The 22433-nt window shown below is 37.8% G+C and overlaps 1 long non-coding RNA gene across 2 annotated transcripts in view; it reads right to left on the minus strand.

The window, feature by feature from the left end:
• The window catches only part of LOC307000391, a 107390-nt gene that overhangs the window by 58556 nt on the left and 26401 nt on the right, over window positions 1-22433 (minus strand). For both annotated transcript variants that reach the window (XR_013798028.1, XR_013798029.1), the window contains 2 exons: window positions 18529-18644; window positions 7627-7761 (listed from right to left, as the gene is read on the minus strand). This is a non-coding gene — a long non-coding RNA (uncharacterized lncRNA). The remainder of the gene's footprint in view (window positions 1-7626; window positions 7762-18528; window positions 18645-22433) is intronic.

The following is a 22433-nucleotide window of genomic DNA, read 5'->3' on the forward strand; positions in this document are numbered from 1 at the left end:
GAGAGAGAGAGAGAGAGAGAGAGAGAGAGAGAGAGAGAGAGAGAGAGAGAGAGAGAGAGAGAGAGATTAAAAAGATGCTCTTACTTATTCACAGATTATAATTCTAAATCAATAAACACAATTTAGTTTCTAATAAGCATGTGAGGCCTTTGTTTCTAATATGAACAATATAAAACTTGTAAGCACATTAAGACGACTCTAATGTGATGGACGCTATAAACCATTAGTGCTTTCACAAATTCAAAAACAATACAAAGCTGAAAGTATCTAGTCCAGAAAACACACACACACACACACACACTCCAATGAATAGAAGCCCTTTTATTTTAACTGAAGCCTTATTAATCTTCTGAAGGTCTAACTTTAAAATCTCACCCAACATGTGGTCAGCTTATTAGCACATTTATTTAGAAAGTTTAATACAGATCTTTTTGGAGAGGTGTGTTCTTGTGGTATGTGATGTTTCAAACTAATCATTTAAAGTTAATTACATTATATAGGCTCCTTATATAAGCTCAGTACTTTTTTATTTTGGGCTGGGCTAAATGTTTTTGTGGTCTGTTCTGATGGGGTTTATAGGTAAATGCACCCAATCGTGCGTGCAATAAAACTCTATGCATTTTAATCTGCCACTTTAGCAGGCATGCCGTCATCCTTGAAAAATTGATTTCCAAGGACATTTGTGTTGCCTTGTGTTCTTTTATAATAAACAATTTTGGGATGTACTGATTTGCTGCATAATGCCCAATGTAAAACCTGGGTCCTGAAGCGAAAACAGTAGGGAATCACTGCTTTGAAGCACCAGTACATGATGATTTTGGAAAGAACTACAGAATAAACTGTTCCTATAGTGGAACATTCCTCAACCTTTAGGCAGTAAAATCCTTTTGCCTATAATTGGAGCTGAAAACAATAGGAACAGACGGTGTTTGAGAAAGAAAGACAATGCCTGTCCTTTCAACAGGTTTGGGAAGCATAATCTTACCGAGACCACAGCACATACAGACGTGTCCTCCATGCATTATGAATTTATTGTCAATTTCACCCTTTCATGATGCATGGCGTGCAACGACTGATCGCTAATGGTGTAATGAGAATTTTAATGCCTTATGAAAAGGACATGATATTTGTCATTTAAACACCATCAAACAGCCCCCCACACACACACATCATGCTATGAATAATTCCTAGATTATCTCACTCTACCTCTGTTAAGTCAGTGTTTTATTGTAAGGATATACAAAACTCACCAGCCACTTTATTTGGTAGACATTGCAAGTACAGAGTTGGACCCCCTTTTGTGTTCAGAACTGCCTTAATTCTTCATTCTTCATGGCATAGATTTAACAAAGGTTCTGGGATTATTGATTGGTCCATATTGACATGATAGTGTAATTCGCGTGGGTTATACGCTAACTTCACACACAGTTCTTACACCCAGCGCTGTTCCGTGGGTTCTTGGCTTTGTCCTGTCGATCAGTTTATCACCACTGTATGTAGGACACTGACAAGGAGCTCTAGTGAACACACTTGTTTTATTAAACAATTGGAGGCAAATATAAAGAATTGGTCACAGCCGATTAAAGATTAAAGATTAAAGAGTTATTCTCTCTCTCTGCAGTATCACAACTGCTGTACACTGTTCTCACAAAATCAACCCCCAAATCCTATTTTGAGTTGTAGAACATTATTTAAGCTTAAATTTCACTCCCTACAATAGCAATACGCTGTTGGTTGCAGATTTGTCGGTAGGACAACCATAATGCAACGTTGTACCACATCCCAAAGCTGCTCTTTTGGATTGAGATCTGGTGACTGATTCAATGTTATGAAACCAGTTTGAAATTATTTGAGCTTTGTAACATGGCGCGTTATCCTGCTGGAAGTAGCCATCAAAGATGGATATGGTCATCAACAATTGGTACTAAGGGGCCCAAATGTGTGTCAAGAAAATATCTCCCACCCTATTACAAAACCGCCAGCCTGGACTGTTAATACGGCAGGATGGATCCAATGTTGTTTACGCCAAATTCTGACCCTAGCATCTGAATGTTGTAGCAGAAATCAAGACTCATCAGCCAAGGCTACTTTTTTCCAATCTTCTATTCTCCAATTTTGGTGAGCCTGTGTGAATTGTAGCCGGTTTCATCCGGTGTGATCTTCTGCTGAAGTAGCCCAACAACCATGCCACATTCAAAGTCACTTAAATCACCTTTCTTCTCCATCCGGATTGTTCCGTAAGGATGCATTAAATTTATCAAAATTTAAAGAAATGCATTTAAATTTATCATTTCAAATCAATGTCATTCCCCTAAACTTTTTATTCAATAAAGAATCCTAAAAAAAAGGCATCAAGCTTTTCACAAAAATATTAAGCATTAATAATAATAATAAGAAGAAATGTTTCTCGAGCACCAAATCAGCATATTATAATGATTTATTAAGGATCATGTGACACTGAAGACTGGAGTAATGGCTGCTAAAAATTCTGATTTGGCATCACAGGAATAAATTACATTTTTAAATATTTTAAAATAGAAAACATTTTGAAAGAAAAAAAACATTTTGAGTAAATAAATTCATACTCCAACACACACACAAACACAGTAGATTAAAAATCTAGACAAACTATTCAGCCTCTCTAATTAAGTCAGTTGTTAAAAGACATTGTGACACAATTTTATGCGTTTTCTCTATGTGAACAAGGAATTTTACCTAGCCCTCATCTGACATTCATCCCTTCATACCGCCATCCAAATTTCTCATCAGTTCTATCAACATCCATTCCTTCATTCATCCCTCACTCTGGCACGCCCATCCGTCTCATCTATCCATCCACCCTTGCATTAGACGCCTTAATATTCACTGGAGAAAAAGAGACCGCTCCAGAGATGGAGAGAGAGTAAATAGAAACACAATATGCTGGCAGTGTGCTTCAACCTGTGTGTAGGTCAGCCCGAGGATACGACTGCATGGTTAGTTCCTCAACATAAACAAAAGGAAAGACAATTTCCTGCCCAACACGTTAGCGAAGCTGCTGTTGTTTTAATTTCTCAAGAGCAGGGCTTGAAATAACGACAAAAACAAAGAGCGACCCTGAGAAGAGTTTTCTTAGCAGAAGCTGAAATTGTAATCAAGTCTGAGGTTGGAGTTCACAGGTATTCGCTTGTGCTGTCAGAATTATACAGTGGCTACATCCCAATTTGCAAACTATCTGTCATAAATAGTATGTGAGATCTGAATTAGTGCTTCCCTAGTCACTTTGAAAATAGTATGCCAAAGGTGCATGGATGCCACGTTATTTCATTATTTCAAAGTAAATATTGCCCACAACCCCTTGTGCTACAGAAGATGTGGAATCTATGGCTGGTCTTAATTGAATTTTTCAATGAATGCAATCCAATCTGCCGCAGCAAGTTTCAAAGTAAGAGGAACTAAGAGACAGTACTCTGCTGAAACACACATTCTAACATTGTTGGCTGATGTGCCACATGGTCAAGTTCCCAAAACCACTCTGAAGGTCCTTGCACACTGAGGGCCAGATGTACTAATGCTTGTGCACCCAACTTCAGGCGTATTTGTTTCACAAAGTGCGCATAAAACCATGGCGGGGTATGTTCGAAAGCGACGCACCGAGATGAAATTACCCTCGGAATGGTAAAATGAATGATTTTGATTAATGTAATGCAAGCATGAATATATCCACTAAAAGCAAATGACCCTCCATACATCTAAAATAAAAATATAAACATAGTAGATTTTATAGAGCTAATCAATATTGATTTAATAATTATAAAAAAAATTAATAACCGACATTTTACAGAAATAGCGTTTACAGAATAACATTAGAGATTTAAAATATTGGTAATTCTAGCCTCCCGCTCATAGTTTTGATTAGAATACATCACATCCGGTCGACCGGTCGCATACGGTCTAGCCGCCGAAGTTCAGATATTTTAACGGATCCAAAGCTCAAAACGGATCCGAATTTTCCGCATACGCATATGATCGTAACTCCACTCAGCTCCCGTACGACTATCCATTGGAAATGAATGACTTCCGGTCCGACGGCTGTCGTTTGTCGTGTGCAGTGGAAAGGAGGCTTGAGTCCGAAATTTTCGTATTCGTCATTTGGTGGTTTTGAATTGTCAAAACACCTCTCAAAATGCTTGCTATAGATGCAAAAAAAACGCAGAAAAACTAACCCGATCTAAATTTGTTTATGACGAACGAAAGTTTCGGAGGCAGTGTGTAAACGTAATTGACACAACGTGAGGTCGTATTTATTTTAGAAACGTATTTTAGGTCGTATTTAAAAATTGTAGAAACTTTTTTTTTTTTTTTTTTACCAAATATGCCTATTCCCTGATATTTAAAACGATTTTTTTTAGATTGGACATATTACAGTCAAGTCATCTATTTATAAAGCAATATTAAAAACACTACTTCACAATAAAAACAATAATAATAAAAAAACACCAATGTTTTTAGATAAGTTTAGAGAAAATTTTATCTATTGGTTATGTACTGAGATGTAACATATTACATGACCTCAGGCCTCTCACTGATAGTGTAGAAATGGTGTTACGAGTTTATTTAAAGCATAATTGTGCTGTTGCTGGGGATGGACCTAAAAGCTGCCATCATTTCACCGGTTTGAACACTGAACAGAGCCCAGCGGGTCTGTCACCTTCTGCCTTCCTATTAAAGAGGAGAAAACGTACACCCTCTCTCTCTCTCTCTCTCTCTCTCTCTCTCCCTCCTCCTCTCCCTTAAAGAATCCAAATCCCATTTGTGTAAATTTGTATTTAAATTGCTAGCAGCTGTCTGCTGTTTGAAGGTTCACAGAAGGCATATGTTGTCTTTTAGTTTATATTCAAGAAGTTTTAAGAGCAAAATAAAGTTTGCTTCTTTTTTTTTTAAATAATGTGTAAATGGAAAATTTGACTGTGGGCTCAGCAAGCAGTAGGGGGGCTGTAGACAAAAACACAATTATGAAAAACATATTTGAGTCCTGGATGGGGGAGTGATTGACATACTGTATGAACTGTGGCACAGAAAAAACGCCCTGAGAAACGTTGGAGACATTCAGAGAGAGGCGGATTTATGAGTACACTATGTGCTTGGAAAATTATAAAGCAGCTGCATGTGAGATTTTAAAATCAAGAGCTGGTGTGTGTTCGTCTGTCATTTGGTTTAAGTTGCGAGGTGCGCATGTTTATTTATGTGTGCGCGCGCGTGTGTGTGTGTGTCTCCAGGCGTTTACCCTGAGGCTGTTCCAGACAGTCAGATCTGTGTGATTATATCTTCCTAACACAGCATGGCAGCGCTCATTTATTTATCAGCCCATTACGCCGCATCCGGCATCCAAATGCACACATTAACATACATGTGGCCATTCTCACTCACACTGTACATAGAGATGGGTCAGTCGGTGTCAATCGGTCTTAAGAGGAGTTCAAATGACCCTTACGAAAAAGAAGTATAATTCAAGTTCATTTAATGAAGTATACTTAAATGGATAGTTCCCCCAAAAATGAAAATTAGCCCATGATTTACTCACGGTAAAGTCATTCTAGGTGTATATGACATTCTTTTTTCAGACGAATACAAATGGAGATATATAAAAAAATGTCCTGGCTCTTCCCAGCTTTATAATGGCAGTGAATGGCTGTTTCTGTTTTGAAGTTCATAAAAGTCTATCCATGATAAAAGTGCTCCACACTGCTCCGGGTGGTTAATAAAAGCCTTCTGAAGCAAACAGATGCGTTTGTGTAAGAAAAATATCCATATTTTCACTTTCTTATTTTTAGTTTAAAAGAAGTATACTAATAGAACACTTGAATAAAGTGGATTTAGAATACTAGTAAGCCAAAACAATGATTAAAATAAACCAAAAGAGCTCAAAATATGTGAAATTATGTCTTATTTAAATTCACCCCTAAACTATTTAATTTTTTCTTTGAAGAAACAAGGTGCCCACTGTCCTGACAAACCTGGATGTATGGGGATGCCTCACTGAAAAGTGTGATTTCTGGAAAAGTCATGTAAATAATAATCTCGTATTACTCTTTGGGCCTTTTTAGGTTATGTCTACATCTAAAATATTTTATGGGGAACAAATTGTGAGTAAAAATCATTAAAGATCACAAAAGACTGGAAGATGTATAGGGCATTTGAATATTTTTGCGGACAATGCAAGACCTGGAGTCAAAAAGGCTGAGATCCAATGAACTAGATATTTTCTACATTTCTGCTTTAGTCATTTTTTTAATCAAATTAACTACATGATGTGCTAAATAATTAATCAGTTTAATTTTGTTTAAGTGCACATATAAAAGGGAATACAATTGGTTTTACATGAAGCTTAATCTTTAACTTTGAATGCATAATGTTGAAAAAAAGGGTTACTGTGAGGCACTTACAATAGAAGTAATATTTTTGAAGAGTTTTAATGCAGAAATGTGAAACTTAACATTTTATAAAAGCACATTAATTCTAACACTTGTGTATAATTAGTTGTTTTGCATATGTCGTTTTTGCTCATAGACACAGAGAACAATGTTTTCCATCTGTGTCAGTGTGAGGGTATGGCAGGTAATTATTTCAGACATTTATGTTTAATAAAATCAATCTCATCCATGGAATATTTACTGCATTTATGATCACGCCTAACTGTCAGAAGTAATGGCCTAACTCCACATCTCCACCTGATTGCAAAACACCACACATATTTTCAGGGTGGTAGGGTGAAAAACGCACACCATCAGTACTGTATTACACATTGGAACAGACGCAGGAAAGGTCACTTGAGTCCCTGAAGATGTACTCATACAAGTGTGACACTAGGCAATGAATGGGAAACGTAATCACAACATAACCATAACACTGACATTTATCAGCACAAGGAGATCCAACCTGCCCTTTCGCCAGCTTCTCACTTTGAGAAAGAGAGAAGGAGAGAACAATTGAGAAAGAGAGCGAGAGTGTACAAGAAGAAGGGTGTTTTCACGTATAGTTCGTTTTAAAAGAACACAACCCAGTTCAATTAAAGTGAGCCAGCCGGAAGTGAACTCAGTCCTTTCAGTGTTCACAATATAGCAGACTCAAAAGAGAACCCGGTTCTTTTTTCTTTTTCTTTTCTGTCCTCTTCAGCATTGAAGTGATCTCAGACCCTTTCTTGTTTACACCACAACTTCATAAGAACTAGATTTAGGGTACTCAAGATGGACACTTCACATGTTGTCATCACATGGCTGTGGCACATTTTGAAGCAAATGACAAACAGAGAAAGAGTGATAACAAAGCAGAACTAAAGGAAAGCAAGAGAAAAAATATAGCAGCTAAACCTAAAATTTTGGTAACGGCCCATCTGGAAACAAAGATGCCGTGACGCCAAATGGAATAAGAATGACGTTGTGTTTACAATTGTGACAATGAGCATTAATATTATCAACCAAATGATGGATTTTCAAAAGTAGAAGTATGTAAAGTTTGCGGCATAGACTCTTTAAAATACGTCGCAGAGGTTTGCACACCCGTCTGTTATTGTAGAGACATCAATGTTACATTTTCACACCCCTAAATATGATGCGGAATGAAACAAACTGTGACTGGTTGCTTTACCTGTCAGTTAGGTGGCCTCTGGGCGGTCATTGGCCAATGAAAGCTGCGATGGAGTCCAGATCTTCTGCCATCAGTCTGAAGGTCTGGCTACGCGAGACTGTATGGCAAGCCTCCAGTAGGGCTGGGCGATATGGCCTAAAAAAAAAAAAATTAATAAAAAATCCGATTAACGATTTAAATAGACCCCCCCCCCCCCCCCCCCCTATTTAAAATCAATCTGCAGATGACAAATAAATTGTTCAAGTTTAGCTTTATTTAATTATATAAAGTGCAATCAGAAACAACAAGCCAAGATGGCAGGCCCTGCCTTTGTAAACAGTGAAAATGTAACATAACATAAAATGGGTGTAAATGTAAAAAAAAAACTTGCATCAGTTGGTGACTAAACAGAATTTTATTAAGTTTAGTGACAACACAATGTTTACATGGTACACTGACTATATGCTACTGTTTTTATTAGGCTATTGATTGACACAAATTTCACAATTTCAATTCTTGTGATTTGATTCTGATCTTGATTCAATATCGATTCCTTTGGATAAATATTAGGTACAGTAGATACATTAATGTGTTGTTAATTTTTCTCTCCCCCAAAAAAAAGGCACCTACTGTAAACATACAGAGCCCTGTCAGCTGGTATTATTATTAAAGGTTAAACATCACATCTCAAATTTATTTTAATGCGTTTTTTATAATGACAACGTTATAATATTTTAATGATATAGGTAAAAATATAATAAAAATGTAATATAGTTATCATATTTAGCAAAACTCCTCTCTACAGACAATTGTTTAAGTCCAACTAACGTGCTATGGTCATTAAACGGCTTTCCTGAGGTTGAAAAACACTTAATCGACCGTTTTTATTACATTTCGGTAAGTTGAGCTGTTTCTTTCAAATTACCTATTGATCATTCGTGTTTATTTATGTTAACTAAGTTAGTAGTACCGGTTCACGTGCCGCTTGAACTGAGATCTGTCTGCGATCTGTCACGTCACATTTACAAGCACCAAAACGGTGTTTATTGTTTGAATTTTGTAATTAAATTGACAGAATCTGAGAGCTGAGAATTTGTTTTATATCAATAGTACCGTAAACCTTCTCTGTCGGTGTCAGTGTCCTCTTTGCTTCGCGATTTTCTCTGCGTGAGAAAACGGGTGTGTGGCGTGAGAGCGTGTGGAAAGTGACAACTGCGTGAGTCTCACAGTGAATGCGTGAGAGTTGGCAGCCCTGCAGATTCAGTTTGTAAATGTTTTTGGCGGGTGTGCTTGTGCAGCCGCGGTCTTGTTCATTTGCCATGTTGTTTGTGTAGCTCTATGGCAAACGCACTACGGGAGCCCAGAGGGGAGCGTCGGCGGATATTATAAAGAAAACCGATTTTCATTCAAACACATCGATGTACACTACACTTTCGAGTTAATCGATAAAATCGATTTATCGCCCCGCCCTAGCCTCCAGGTACACATTTAGAAACGTAACGCAAAGTGGGACCGGGACCTCGTTGCTTTCACATATCATGAAGAAATCGAACCACAAACTGTACTAGAGTAGTTTGATTCTGGATCATTTTAGGAGAGTCTGAGATCAATTGCTTTGTTCAAATATACACTTGCACCGCTCCAAAAGCACTTGAGGGCTCAAACGACCTAGATGTGAAAACACCCTAAATTTACCTACACATGTTGTATTTTGAAAGTCCAAAAACTTTATGTATCTTTGATAATTGATTATGATTATTAACAGATCCATGTAAACTTGCTTTTGTGAGCAAGTTAGAGAAATACAACTTTTGGGTTACACTTTATTTCGATAGTCCACTTTAGACATTCGAATAACTATAAGTAACTTTTCAACTACATGTCAACTAACTGTCATTAGAGTATCAGTAGACTGTAGTAGACTGTTAGGTTAGGGTTAGGTGTTAGGGTCTGGGTTAAGATAATAATTTGACTTGCCAAGTTACTTATAGTCAGTAGAATGTCTATTGGGGGACCAACAAAATAAAGTGTTAGCAAATATTAAGCAGACAGTCTATTAATCCTCTAATGACAATTAGTTGACATGTAGCTGCAAATTTACTTATAGTTAGTAGAATGTCTAAAGTGGACTATCGCAATAAAGTGTTACAACTTTTGTCTTTAGTTTGGGTTACTTTTTAGTAGAGTTGCCAAATATACCGTCATTCAATAACAAGATGAAACCTAAATTGCAACTATACTTGCCTTTCTGCAGTACCGGTAGTACAGAGTACTGGGTCAATCTGGTACCCGCTTATAGGCCATTACTTTCAAATGCACTCTTTGAAGAGCATTAAAAGTTTCTATTTGCTATTGTTTTGTAGTGTTGAGCATTGTATCGCCAATTACAGGCATGTTTGTTTAGCCAGTGAACTTAATGGTCAGAATCCATTAAATATGCCAGAGTTGTTTCAGCGGTGTTGTGCATGCTCGCGGATTGTTTCATTATTACCAAAAAAGTATAAACACATGTAAATAAGTGATACATAGTGCAATATAGACGTAATTTGTTATTATAATGGGAGTTTTGACTCAGTCCGTGAGCTTGCGATGCAGCTGAACTGAAGTGATTTAAGCTTCATTGATTATAAATGGACTGCTCTTCCAAAAAAATGTATGTTTTTGCTATGATACCAAAATTGGTATTAAAGAGAACTGTGAAATTGTACTGGTATTGATGCTGACTACTGAAACGTTGGTATTGTGACAACACTACTTAATACCCATACACCAGGGGTGTCCAAAGTCGGTCCTGGAGGGCCACTATCCTGCAGAGTTTAGCTCCAACTTGCCTCAACACGCCTGCAGGGATGTTTTTCTAGTATGCCTAAGACCTTGATTAGCTGGTTCAGGCATGTTCAATTGGGGTTGGAGCTAAGCTCCAGGAGCATCCCTGCCATATAAAGATACCTGTATGTATAACACTTTAAAAGTGCTTCCTTGACAGTTACTCAGCTCCAAGGTCCTAGTCATCATGCATTTTCCTTATGTTCCCTTAAGCTTATCCAAAATGCTGCTGCTCGACTTGCTGTTAACTTCCATAGAGTCACTCATGTCACACTTTTGCACAAGCTTCTTTACTAGCTCCTGCTAGAATTCAGTTCCTATCTGACACAGCTGCCAATGGCCTGACACTGCAAACCAAGCACTCGAGACGACCGTTAAGATCAGTTTTGGTCACCTAGAACCTTTCCTCTCCACACAAAAGGCCAGAGTTTGTCTAGAAGATCATGCAAGTTCTTAACACTTCCTCAAGTTGGCTTTTGCTGGTTAGTGTCATATGATAGGGATTTTTTTCAACAGCTTTGTTCTTCAGATTTTTTATTTATTTTTTTAAAGAAAATGCATCCAATACTTTTATTGGATCATGCATTATGGTTTCCACAAAAATATTAAGCAGTACAACTGTTTTTAACATTGCTAACATTGATTGAACAGCAAATCAGTATATTAGAATGATTTCTTAAGGATCATGTGACACTGAAAAATGAAGTAATTCAGTTTTTCCATCACTGTAATACATTACATTTTAGTTACTTTCATTTGTAATAAAAACAAATTACAGTGTATTATAAATCCAGCCTTTTTAAGCACAGGGATTTCTTTCAAAATGAAAAAGATCTCACACTAAAAAATATTCCCGCCACCAAACTTTTGAATAGTGTATGTAAACAATAATTTTTGAGTATTATGGAAGCCTGTTTCCAACAAAAATAACACAGGTAATTGAGATTAAGGTAAAAACACATTGTGAGTTGTAAAGTATGAGTAATTAGGATAAATAACATGATATAAAGTACAATAAAGTCACAATTGTGATTTATAAAAAGCCACAATTTTTTTATAAAAAAATGTGTAGATTTCATATTTTAATTTATTTTGTATTAATAGTTGGAAACAGGTGTCCATGTGAATCTTATCTCAACACAAATTCCAAATTATACATGAAGAAATTACTCAAACCTGACCCATAACCCAACAGCTTGTCTGTTCCCAAGGGCTCAGGTCCTCTAATTTCCCAGTAAAGCTGACCGTAGAGCAGCCAGCATTTCTTTGCATCCATCAACATTTTGATCTCCAATTAGATATATTTCAAACCAATGTTTACACTCACATCCAGTCATTTAATTTAATCCACTGCCAACAAACAACACTTCTGCTCTGAGAGCATGTGATTCTATTTGCACATAATTCCTTAAAAATATTAACGCAGGTATGACGCATTCTATATGCATGTTCAGTGGAGTTAATCTAAGCACTCTTCAATCTAAACGTCAATTCAACCTGGAGGATCAACTCTGAGAGAGCACACATTAATTTATATAGCAAGTCTCCATCTATGCCAGATGACTCTAAACACTAGAAGCTCTTGATATGATATGCCTCTTAGAAAACATCTTGTTTTGAGATGTTCTTTCTGGCTAATGGCACACAAGTTATGACACATAACATATTTTCCCATAACGGCTGAAATGACATCACATTTGCATCATTTATGATGGGAATGAGAGCATCAGACAACAGATGGCAAGACACTGATATGCAATAATGACCATTTAAAATAAGACCTCTCCATTTAGAACTTGCTATTTTATACAATGTCATATGCACATCATATCACGGAGTGATGTGGAGATAACAAATCACAATATAGCAGTAAATTGTCTATACTGTTTGTCATTAATGAGACAAAATGATAAAACATGTGCTCGTCTCTGCCATAACAGTTGCAGCCAACAAATACGGGAATAAAATGGCGGTAACAAGATTTTATTTGCATGTCCGAAAATAATGTTCCTTATCATGACTGATCATATCCTCGGTCCATCTGAGCATTGTCATGTGGTCATTAGTCTGATGGTAAACACAGCGAAGGCTCCACAATGCTAGAGCAGAGAATTCTGGGAAAAGATGACAGCTTATTAGGCTGGTCAAACCTTTTCATGTCAATGCATTCATTTGCAATGGCTCAGACAGGAAGAGAGAGAGAGAGAGAGAGAGAGAGAGAGAGAGAGAGAGAGAGAGAGAGAGAGAGAGAGAGAGAGAGAGAGAGAGAGAGAGAGAGAGAGAGAGAGAGAGAGAGAGAGAGAGATAATAGATGGACAGGTGTCTGGGTGAAGAAGGGGCATGTGTCCAACAGCTGTTGGACTGTGGGGAGAAAACAGGAGAGGAGGAACAGGAGGAAAGAAAAGAGAAAAAGAAGAGGAGGAGGAGGAGGAGGAGGAGGAGACTCGGGGCATCCGGGTAGAGGTGAGGAATTAGAGAGGAGGAAGGATGATTTGCTGCTGGCGTCAGAAATACACATACAAATGAACACAATTAGCATGTCACAAACACACACACACACACACACACACACACACACTTAACACAAATTAACATACAAATATGTGTTCTGTCATGAACACACACACCAACTACCACTAATGAATACACAAATGCATTTAGGGTTCTCAATATCCTGTGTGAGTCAGACAGGGTTGTGCAGTTTTTTATGTTTTTATTTTGTTTTTTTGTTTTTTTCAAATTGAGTTAGCAAACAGGATACAGCATTGGAACTGCTAAGCAATGTGTATTTATATTCATTGTAAAAAATAAAATAAAAAAAATCTAAATTACCATGTAATTTACTGAGAAAAACAGCTCCCAAAAGTTCCTACATGACACATCACATATGATTACATTTTACATGAGCAATTTTCTATATCATTATGATCACAACTTGTTATAATCGCTTTAATGAGCTCATTGATTCTGCCAAAATGAATACATAATGTTAGCTAACTCCATGAATTGTAGAACTGTACATTTCTGACATATGGACATGGACTCACTCAGTCACATCTGATAATTACTCTAAAGTGTAATGTAGAAACACATTTTCTGTAGAGCTGCTTTAAAAAAACAGCAATATAACAGAATGATTAATTTCATTTTTAAAACAATCCAGCAGTTGCACAACAAAACGGGAAAGTCTCTTCAAACAATGTTATCCAGACTTGACTTTTACTTATTTAAATATGCTATTCTGAAAAGGGGAACCCATGGTGAATTAACCTTATGGGTTTGTCTAAACTGACATGATTGAACAGCTCAATTCAACATCCTGTAACAAAGTCCATTCAAACTCACGATTTGAAAGGAAACACGTTCTTGGAATTCTTACTTTTGCCCAAATCCTTTTGTGTGTGTTGATATATCCATCATGAACATCTCAACAGTAATGCTCATTACCAAGACCAATACATATGTATAATATAAAATACAAAAAGGTAAATGCGGGTTGACAGAAAATACCATTTGCTCAGTATAAAACTGAATTTTAATTTCAAATTTTAGATACAGCAGTCTTTTAAAACCAAAGCAGAAAACGGGCGGACTGAAGGACTATAATCAAGAGAAGGACAGAAAGAAAGTGTGAAAGAGTGAAGGAGCTCTGGCAAGAGGAGAGGTAATCAGATGAATTCAGCGTGGCTCTGGGCCCTCACTGCTTTCATTCCAGTGGCAGTGGCAGCTGCAGTGGCTTGGGCTGACACCACTCTTGTAAAAGACCGTCCATTCAAAGTGTGTGCGTACAGCCGCACATGTGAATGTGTGTCATTACGTTGGGCTGCTCCATAAGTGCATTCTAAAATGAGGCAACAGTGCCACCAGCAGGCCAAACTGATATAATTATTTATTTTCTTCATTTTTTTATTCTCGTTTGAATGAAAGGGCGTTGGTTTTGAGCATAAATGTAAACTGCAGAAGAACACACACACACACCCTCAAGGGGTAATGAATGAGTGATAAGACATGGCAGCGTTAAGTCTTCTTTAGCCGGTTTAATCTGAAGAGCACACACACTGAACTGGTTTAATAGACACACACTCATTATTTTAAGAAAGACTAGTTCAGAAATAACAAGAGGGATGTAAATGAAAGAATGCTTAGCAATGAGTGTGTGACCGCATAGGAAAGAGAGAGAGAGAGAGAGAGAGAGAGAGAGAGAGAGAGAGAGGAAGAGAGAGAGAGAGAGAGAGAGAGAGAGAGAGAGAGAGAGAGAGAGAGAGAGAGAGAGAGAGAGAGAGACTTGCACAACAATGTAATGTGTAAGTTTGCTTAACTTCTTTCAGGTGTAATGAATAAAACACAAGTGAGTAAACGGGAGTGTGTGTGGGAATGAGTGTAGATCTGTACCGTAATTACAAACGCCATCATTATACCACCAATTCAAGCAGCACACGTTCACAAATTACCCCTCTCGAGTCTGAACTCGCTCTCTCTAGTTCTCAATTCAGGTCCTTTAGCTGGTTCCCATATTCTCCATCTTTCCCATTTTCTCCCTCATGTTGTCCTTGTTCTTTCTGTTCACCATCCCTCTGTCCTTTTCTTATTGCTTTCTCTCTCTCTCTCCCCCCATCTCTTTCAGTGATGGCATGCTGAGCGGAGCTGTTACAGGCTGAATACTAAAGCGTTGATCCATATCAGCGGTGTTCAGCATCTAGAAGACTTCAACCAGGAGAGAGAGAGAATCTAATACAGCACAATGGCATTTGCACACACGAACACTCTCGATCACCTCTACACATAGCCGGCACATACGATTACATGAGATTCACTAAAAACTGCTCAGCGGAGTCATTTTCCTGTGACCTGAGAAAACAGGAGTTTTGTCTTCAGGTTCACCCGCCTCTTATAGCACATTTCACCTCCGAGGGCAAATAGTCTGGTGAAACTGAACAGATTGGAATGCGTTTGTAGCCGTTCAATCTCACCCTGTTGGAAAACGTTCCTGTAACCAGAGAAAACAGGTGTCTTGTCTTTAGGGGTGTCCATTTCTGATAGCACATTCGGTGAAAATAGACTGGTGAAACAGAAATGGGATGTACTGAATTTGTTTTCCCTGCTGGAAAAGCCAGGTCATACTGTTTTAAGGTGGTCAAACTGTGTTTTAAAAACACAGTAGCGGGTTGGTCTACCAGCTTAAACCAGCTTGAGTGAGATGGTTAACTGCTCAAAAAGATTTCCTTAGAAGAGCGGGATGGGGATTTGGACTATAGCCTATTTCCAACTTATAAAAGATGATTATTACCTCTCAAATAACTAAATAATAAAAAATATATGTTAAATGAACAGTAAAAACATAACATCTTGTGGTTACCAGACGACACTAAAACCAAAGTCCGTATAATAACAGAAGAAATAAAAATAGTTCAACTAAAATAATGGGAATGTCATGTTTCCCACTGTAAATTACAATCATTTATTTTAAAAGTGATTCTTGTTTAGGATTATATAGATTTATAAACAATACATTTGACTTAAACCCATACATTTTACAGTAAAATTATATATAATGTGATGTTAAGCCATTTATATTTTTTCAACGTATATACTGTAAGGTAACTTGCTACAGTAAAATCTGTTGGTTGACTGGTTACCATCTGTTTTCCTTTTTTTTTTGTACAGTGCATTTTAGTTCAATAAAATGGACAGTCTGGTCTTAAGGTTAGGTCTTGGTCTGGATCTGGGTTTTAGGGTGTCTGGGATTGGTTTTGATCATTTGATCTGGACTCCAACTCTGCTAGAAATCATGTGAACCATCTTACAGTTTAAATGATCATCTTATGGATTTTCCAGCATGGCACTTTTCAACAGTATCTCCAGTGGGCATTACTACCATTTAATATGGAAAGCATTTAATTCTAGTGCTGATACAATCACACACATTGGCCAATCACCTGGCCAGCCCACAGGCTCACACCTCTGAATTTCCAATATGCATTAACTACACTTAATAGAGGTGGTCTTCAATCTTAGCTTGATTAGCCGCTGGCCTCTAAGTGAAGTACGGAAAAAGGTGGTAATTTAAGCACTAATGCAACACATTACTCGGTTGTGTTAAAATTGGTAATGCTGCTCCACGGCACACAGCCGCACATTCACAAAACAGCGGTTTATGATGAATGCCACCTTTAATGTCTGCTCGCTTCGGTTTTTAATCAGTGGTCACACGCACATACGCAGACATTAACGAATGAGCTCTGAGAGTGTAATAAAACAACATGAAGGAACATGTTTGGAGGTTTTATGATACACGAGTGTATGTTCAGAAGCAGCTAATGCTGCTATTATAGTTATCAAAGGCTGTGAGAGCTCACCGTATGAGCCTTCTGAGATCAATACAAAGATCATCTCAGCATTACAGAGGAATCTGAGGAGGAGGGTCTCATCTAAAGACACACTTACACACGGTCATAGAACACTCACGGGAGAAAAGAGAGTATGTGCAAGTGTTTAAGGTACATTGTTATTTTTTCGTTTATGTAATCACTTGGGTTAAAGAGATTCATCCAAAAGGTTTATCCAAAAATGGGAGTTCTGTGATCTTTTACTCGCCCTCATTTTATTCCAAGTCTATAAAAAAAATTATTCCGTAGAACACAAAGAGAGTCATTTAATAGAATGTCCAACCAGCTCTTTTCCATACAACAATTTTTTTTGGTGTTTCACACAGTCAGGCTCCAAAAAGAACAAAAAATCACCATAAAATAGTCCATACAATTATTTCAATTCTAATATATATCTGTTACGAAGTCTATCTATTCATAATAACATTATCATAACAGCATGATGGCAAGTACTGTAAAGTTTTGGGGGTGAATTAAAGCTGGAGTAAGCGGTTTCTGAGAAACACTGTTGAACACACTTGTAGCCAATCAGCCGTAGGGGGCGTGTCCACTCATGATGGGGGAGGAGAGAGAGCAAGAGGGAGATATGAAGAAAGACCGAAAGAGAGATGCTTGAGAGACACATTGAGAGTCAAAAGAGAAAAGCTCAGAGGAATATCACTGGGAAAAGAAGGGATATGCTCAGGCATGACAGGCAAGAGGTTTAGGAGCCGCGTTAATATAAGAAAAGCTCTCCATTGCTGGACAGACCAAATCGGGCAGGACTGAAAATGGACACAGAGGTTACTTTGTTTCTGCTCCATACATGAGTAACATTGGTTTTGCTATGTGTCACAGAACCAAGATATGCTGTTGTTGTAATGTTAGCTATAAAAACAGGAGAGTTTTGAGTGTCGTTGTTTGTCTGGAGCTGATGTGCTGCTTGGTGACCTTCAACAAACCCTTGCTTGTATGTATGCTTGCGTACTGCAAGTTATTTTTTTGTTCTTCCTTGTCATACGTTAGTCCTTTTTGCTTTATTTTTAGTGAAGAATTATTTTGCTTAGCTTCAGCTATGATAAAGAGACATCCACTCTTGAAATGCGCATTTTGGGGGCGGAGCAATGAATAAACGGGTGCGTTTGTTTGGGATGATTTCAAATAGCAACTGCGTTTCTCAGAAATGTCTTCCTGCAAGTTTAAGGCCTGGTTCTTTAAGGGGTCTTCCTCGTTGCATATTAGAAAAGTAGACATCAGAACAATTCGTTGAGCTACTGCTTTCCCTGACAAACTTGAAACGCTCAGTAAATGTTCTACATCTCGACGCTTTGTGATCGATTTCTTTTCCTGGCAAACTGTACAGTGTGTCCAGGAAGTTGGCTCCTACTTTTATAGCCCATTAATTTTCCCAAATGGCACTTTCCATTTTTCAGCCCAGCAGCATATTGTGAATAAGTTTTAAGACACCAGGCTACTTTTTCTGGGCATCGGGCCTCATCCAGCCCTGATTATGATGAAAGTGTTGATAAGCCTGGTAGTTTTTTCTTTGGCTTCTCTTATGTTCCTCATACCCAACTAATCAGATTGGCACTTATTGTGGTTCCATTGGTTTTCTTGGCTTGATAAAGCCTGAATAATCTGAGTGGCAGTCAATGCGCTAGAGTTCCATTACTTGGAGATTCTGATCTTCATGTTGATCAGGTTGGCACTAAATAGGTTCGTTAGGCTTTACCTTCTTAATGTAGTTGTTAATCAGATTGAGTCTGCAGGGAATTTCAGATCTCTTCTCTCAGGCTGAAGTGGATGGTATTACTTCTCCTTTCTGAGATGCTTCCATCAGATTTGGCTCTGTAAGTAGAACAGGTTTCTGTCATTCGAGAATCCGTTTTTAATCAGCAGAGTCACCGAATGTGCTACAATTTACTTGATATTGCTGATCCTCTATAACCGAGATATTTTGGAGACTGCTTCCGTCTGATTTATGATGTTAGTCATGTTGAAAGATGTGCTCTTTTGTCTATTATTATAAGCTTTAATAAAGATCCCTTCATAATTCTTTTCTAAATCAGCTGAGTGACAGAATTTACACCTTATTGACCTTGTCCCAAATGGCAGACTTCATGCACTTTCAGTCTTGTGGACTTACAATGGCTGCTGAGTGAGCATGTCCGTGAGACCATAGTGCGTCCCATTTGTCATTTTAGGATTTAGAAGGGAGTTCGCGAGCGCACCCTTTGCCGTTGATATGAGCTAAAAATCACGATGTTGGATTCTACTATTTCATTAGAGCCTAATTGCAACATTACAACTAATGTCCCTATTTTAAAAACAAAGCTTTACAAGGTAACAAATATATGAAATAAAAAAAGAATGGCAGACATTTTGGCCAAAGTGCCGAAGATAAAAATCTTTGTTCTTATTTTTTTAATCACAAAGAAAATAATGGCAAAGATAGGCCTACTGTAACGGTCACCAGCTGGAGTGCCCTTGAGAGCCACCAGAGGGCACTCCACATAAGACTATCACTCACAAACTGCATTTCCCATACTCACTCCCGGACTCATCATCACTTATCATTGATCACATTCACCTGTACCTCATTCACTGATTGCATTCACCTGTCTCATCATCCTGTTAGTCCGTCTATTTATACCATGTTATTTCATTCACTCACCGCGAAGTCTTGTATGTTGTTGCACTGCATTTCCGAGCGTCTTCTTGGTTTCATGTCTCTTGGTTTTTGGATTTCTTGCCTGTTCCGTGGATTACTCTTTTGCCTCTGACCCCTGTCTGTTTTGTTTGTTTCTTTGTTTCTTTGTTTGGACTGCCTACCTGTGCTTTGACCTCTTGCCTGTTCTTTGGATTACGTGTCTGGATTGCCCCATATAATAAAGCTGCATTTGGATCTCACCTTCTAGTCTCGGAGCAGTTTCGTAACACCTACACATTACAAATACACAACATAATATACAAATTAAATAAACAGTGCTTTATTTTTTAAACTACAGTAGGTGTATTTAACAGTAGCATTCAAGAAATAAATTAAATTAAAAAAATATAAAAAAGTAAATGCTGCATAGACTTCACTTTATAAATTACACATCGATTCTTATTAAGGCTAAAGTTTTTAGTCAAGAGCAATGAGTGATTTTACCAGTGATTTTACCAGCAACTTGTTGTATAGACATTCTTCAAAATATATTTGTTGTGTTCAGCACAATAAAGAGATTAATAGAGTAAATAATGACAGAATTTTCATATTTAGGGTGAACTATCCCTTTAAGGACAAGCAGCAGCATGTTTACTACAGGCTACTGTCACTTTAAGTCCGGCATGGACTAATATACACGCATATGACACACACTCTCAATCTTTCTCTCAAATCTTTGCTTTCACTTGAACTCAACTGTCTTTATGTAAACCTTGTGTGTATTTGACAGTATTAGCGTAACAAGACTCAAAAGATAACTTAGTCCAGGCACTGTTTGACAGGCTTTTAGTGAGTTTTGTGAGTTTTGGGTTTATGCGCTCATGAACTTTTGTGAATTGCAGTGTCCCATGTGTCTAACTCTACCTATGTGTTAACATGTGATGTGAATGTGCAGGATGGAGACGGAGGCGCCAGAACTGCAACTGATAGAATGCACTGTAGCACGATACTTAGATATTTCTTTAAAAGAGGATCGTGGAGACATTTTTATCGTCCAAGATCAAAAAACGTGATATCGCACACCCCTTTACGTCACGAAAATGCAGACTTGTATGAAGACCGCGAGTGTTTAGGGTGCCATTTGGGCCATTAATATACCTCCAATACAAATGGGACTTCTGTGATTGACTGCTTTGGTCTGTCTGATTTGCAGTGTTACTCATGTTTAAAGATGTGCTCTCTTGTCTATTAAGAGATCCTTTAATCTAAATAGCGGGCCTTGGCTTTGCCTGTCTTTATAGCCTGGGGCCTCATAGTGGCCTCCCTACAGTGCTAGCTAATGTAGCCAATAACACACTCACTGCAGGGGAAAGGACGCTTATACACACTCATGCAGACACGCTCACACACACACATATGCACTACAGGGGCCTGAGCTCGGAACAATACATCAAAGACAAAACCATCAGAGGCACAAGCACATGATGGATTTATCCAGGATAGGAGGAGGAGGAGGGAATGGAGATGGTCCAGTCTCCTGGTGTCGAAAAGAAGTCCTCATGAGCTCATTTAGAAATCATTTTTAGGAAGCAGGGATTCATCGTATTATCGCAGACCCATTAGATGAAGTCACGTGACTTAGAACGCTTATAGAAATGAATTGCGTGATGAATGACATTGTACACAAAATTTGTTTCTCTATTTTATCCAGTGTTAGCGTTTAAATATTAAAACTTGTAATCTTGCACAATTAAAATAACCACCAAGAGCCAGAATGTAGCCAGGAGTAAGTTTTTTTTAGTGTCCTTCAAACCGCTGAGTGTCCTTCAACCCCTTCTGTTTCTCATTTGCTGGCAAGAAATAATAGAGCCATTAAAATACCTATTATAAGTGCACACGTCAAGGAAGTAGCAGAAGGAAATAGGATGGAGGAACGCTGACGCCTGATATAAATATGACAAGTGTGATTTAATAACAGCTGCTTCTTGGGTTTTGAGAAACACTAGGGCACCTCTGCATTTATGGCACTGTGGGTGGGAAATAGTAAAATGAATTGGATTTAAATTGAAGGTATTGGCAAAAAGATTTCACAATGCATTACCTGACCAAATAAAACAGACTTTTTTTTATTAAATATGGCCAGACTCTCTTGGGTTGGGGATGTCCTTTCATGTGAATTTACATTTCAATAATTTAACTGTTCTCTGCTTAAAACCACAACATGTAAGCCTTGAGCACTCACAGTAATGTAAAAAATTGGCATATTGCTCATTAACACTAAGAAACGTGCCATTTTTTTCAGGTCACATGCAAGGAATTCTAAAAAAGAAGTGTTGTTTTTAGTATTATTGTTTGGCTGTGAAACCAACTTATGCATGAAGTGCAAAGCAAACAAAAATCGTTCTACTATAGTATTGTTTTTGTCGACAACAACGTAATTCATATCAACATCAATATATTAACATTCTCATAGCTTCACAGAGATACATAATGGTCACCATTTCTAAAATGATCACCAAATTATTAGGAATAAAAGGACAGCTCTACTGAAATATAAGTTATACCAACAAGTGTTGATCTAACAAGTGGTGAGCAGCATCTAATTTTGGTTTGACCTCATAACTGTGGCCTTTATATAGAGCAGTTCTGTCCTCATTAAAAGCGCAAGCGCATAAACTCAATTCATTTGTGACAGCTTTTGTGTTCTCACACCATTGCAGCCAAATAATCAGTCTCTGACTGCATTCTGAATTTACCAGCAAATGTCACTGCAGCAACAAAATCCTATTTGAATATGCATCTATCTAGGGCATAACAAAATGAGATCGAAAACAACTGCGATTTTATGAAGGGTAACAAAAACATTTCTCAGTCTTGTTTGCTAATAAGCTAAACTCTGTGCAGGGTGATGAATATATCATTGGCTGTAGTCACAGGAGTCTTGGTCTCATAAAACCCAACACGTCTTTGAACGGCGCAGCCCATAT

Source organism: Phoxinus phoxinus, assembly GCF_949152265.1.
Source record: "Phoxinus phoxinus genome assembly, chromosome: 6".
NCBI lineage: Eukaryota > Metazoa > Chordata > Actinopteri > Cypriniformes > Leuciscidae > Phoxinus > Phoxinus phoxinus.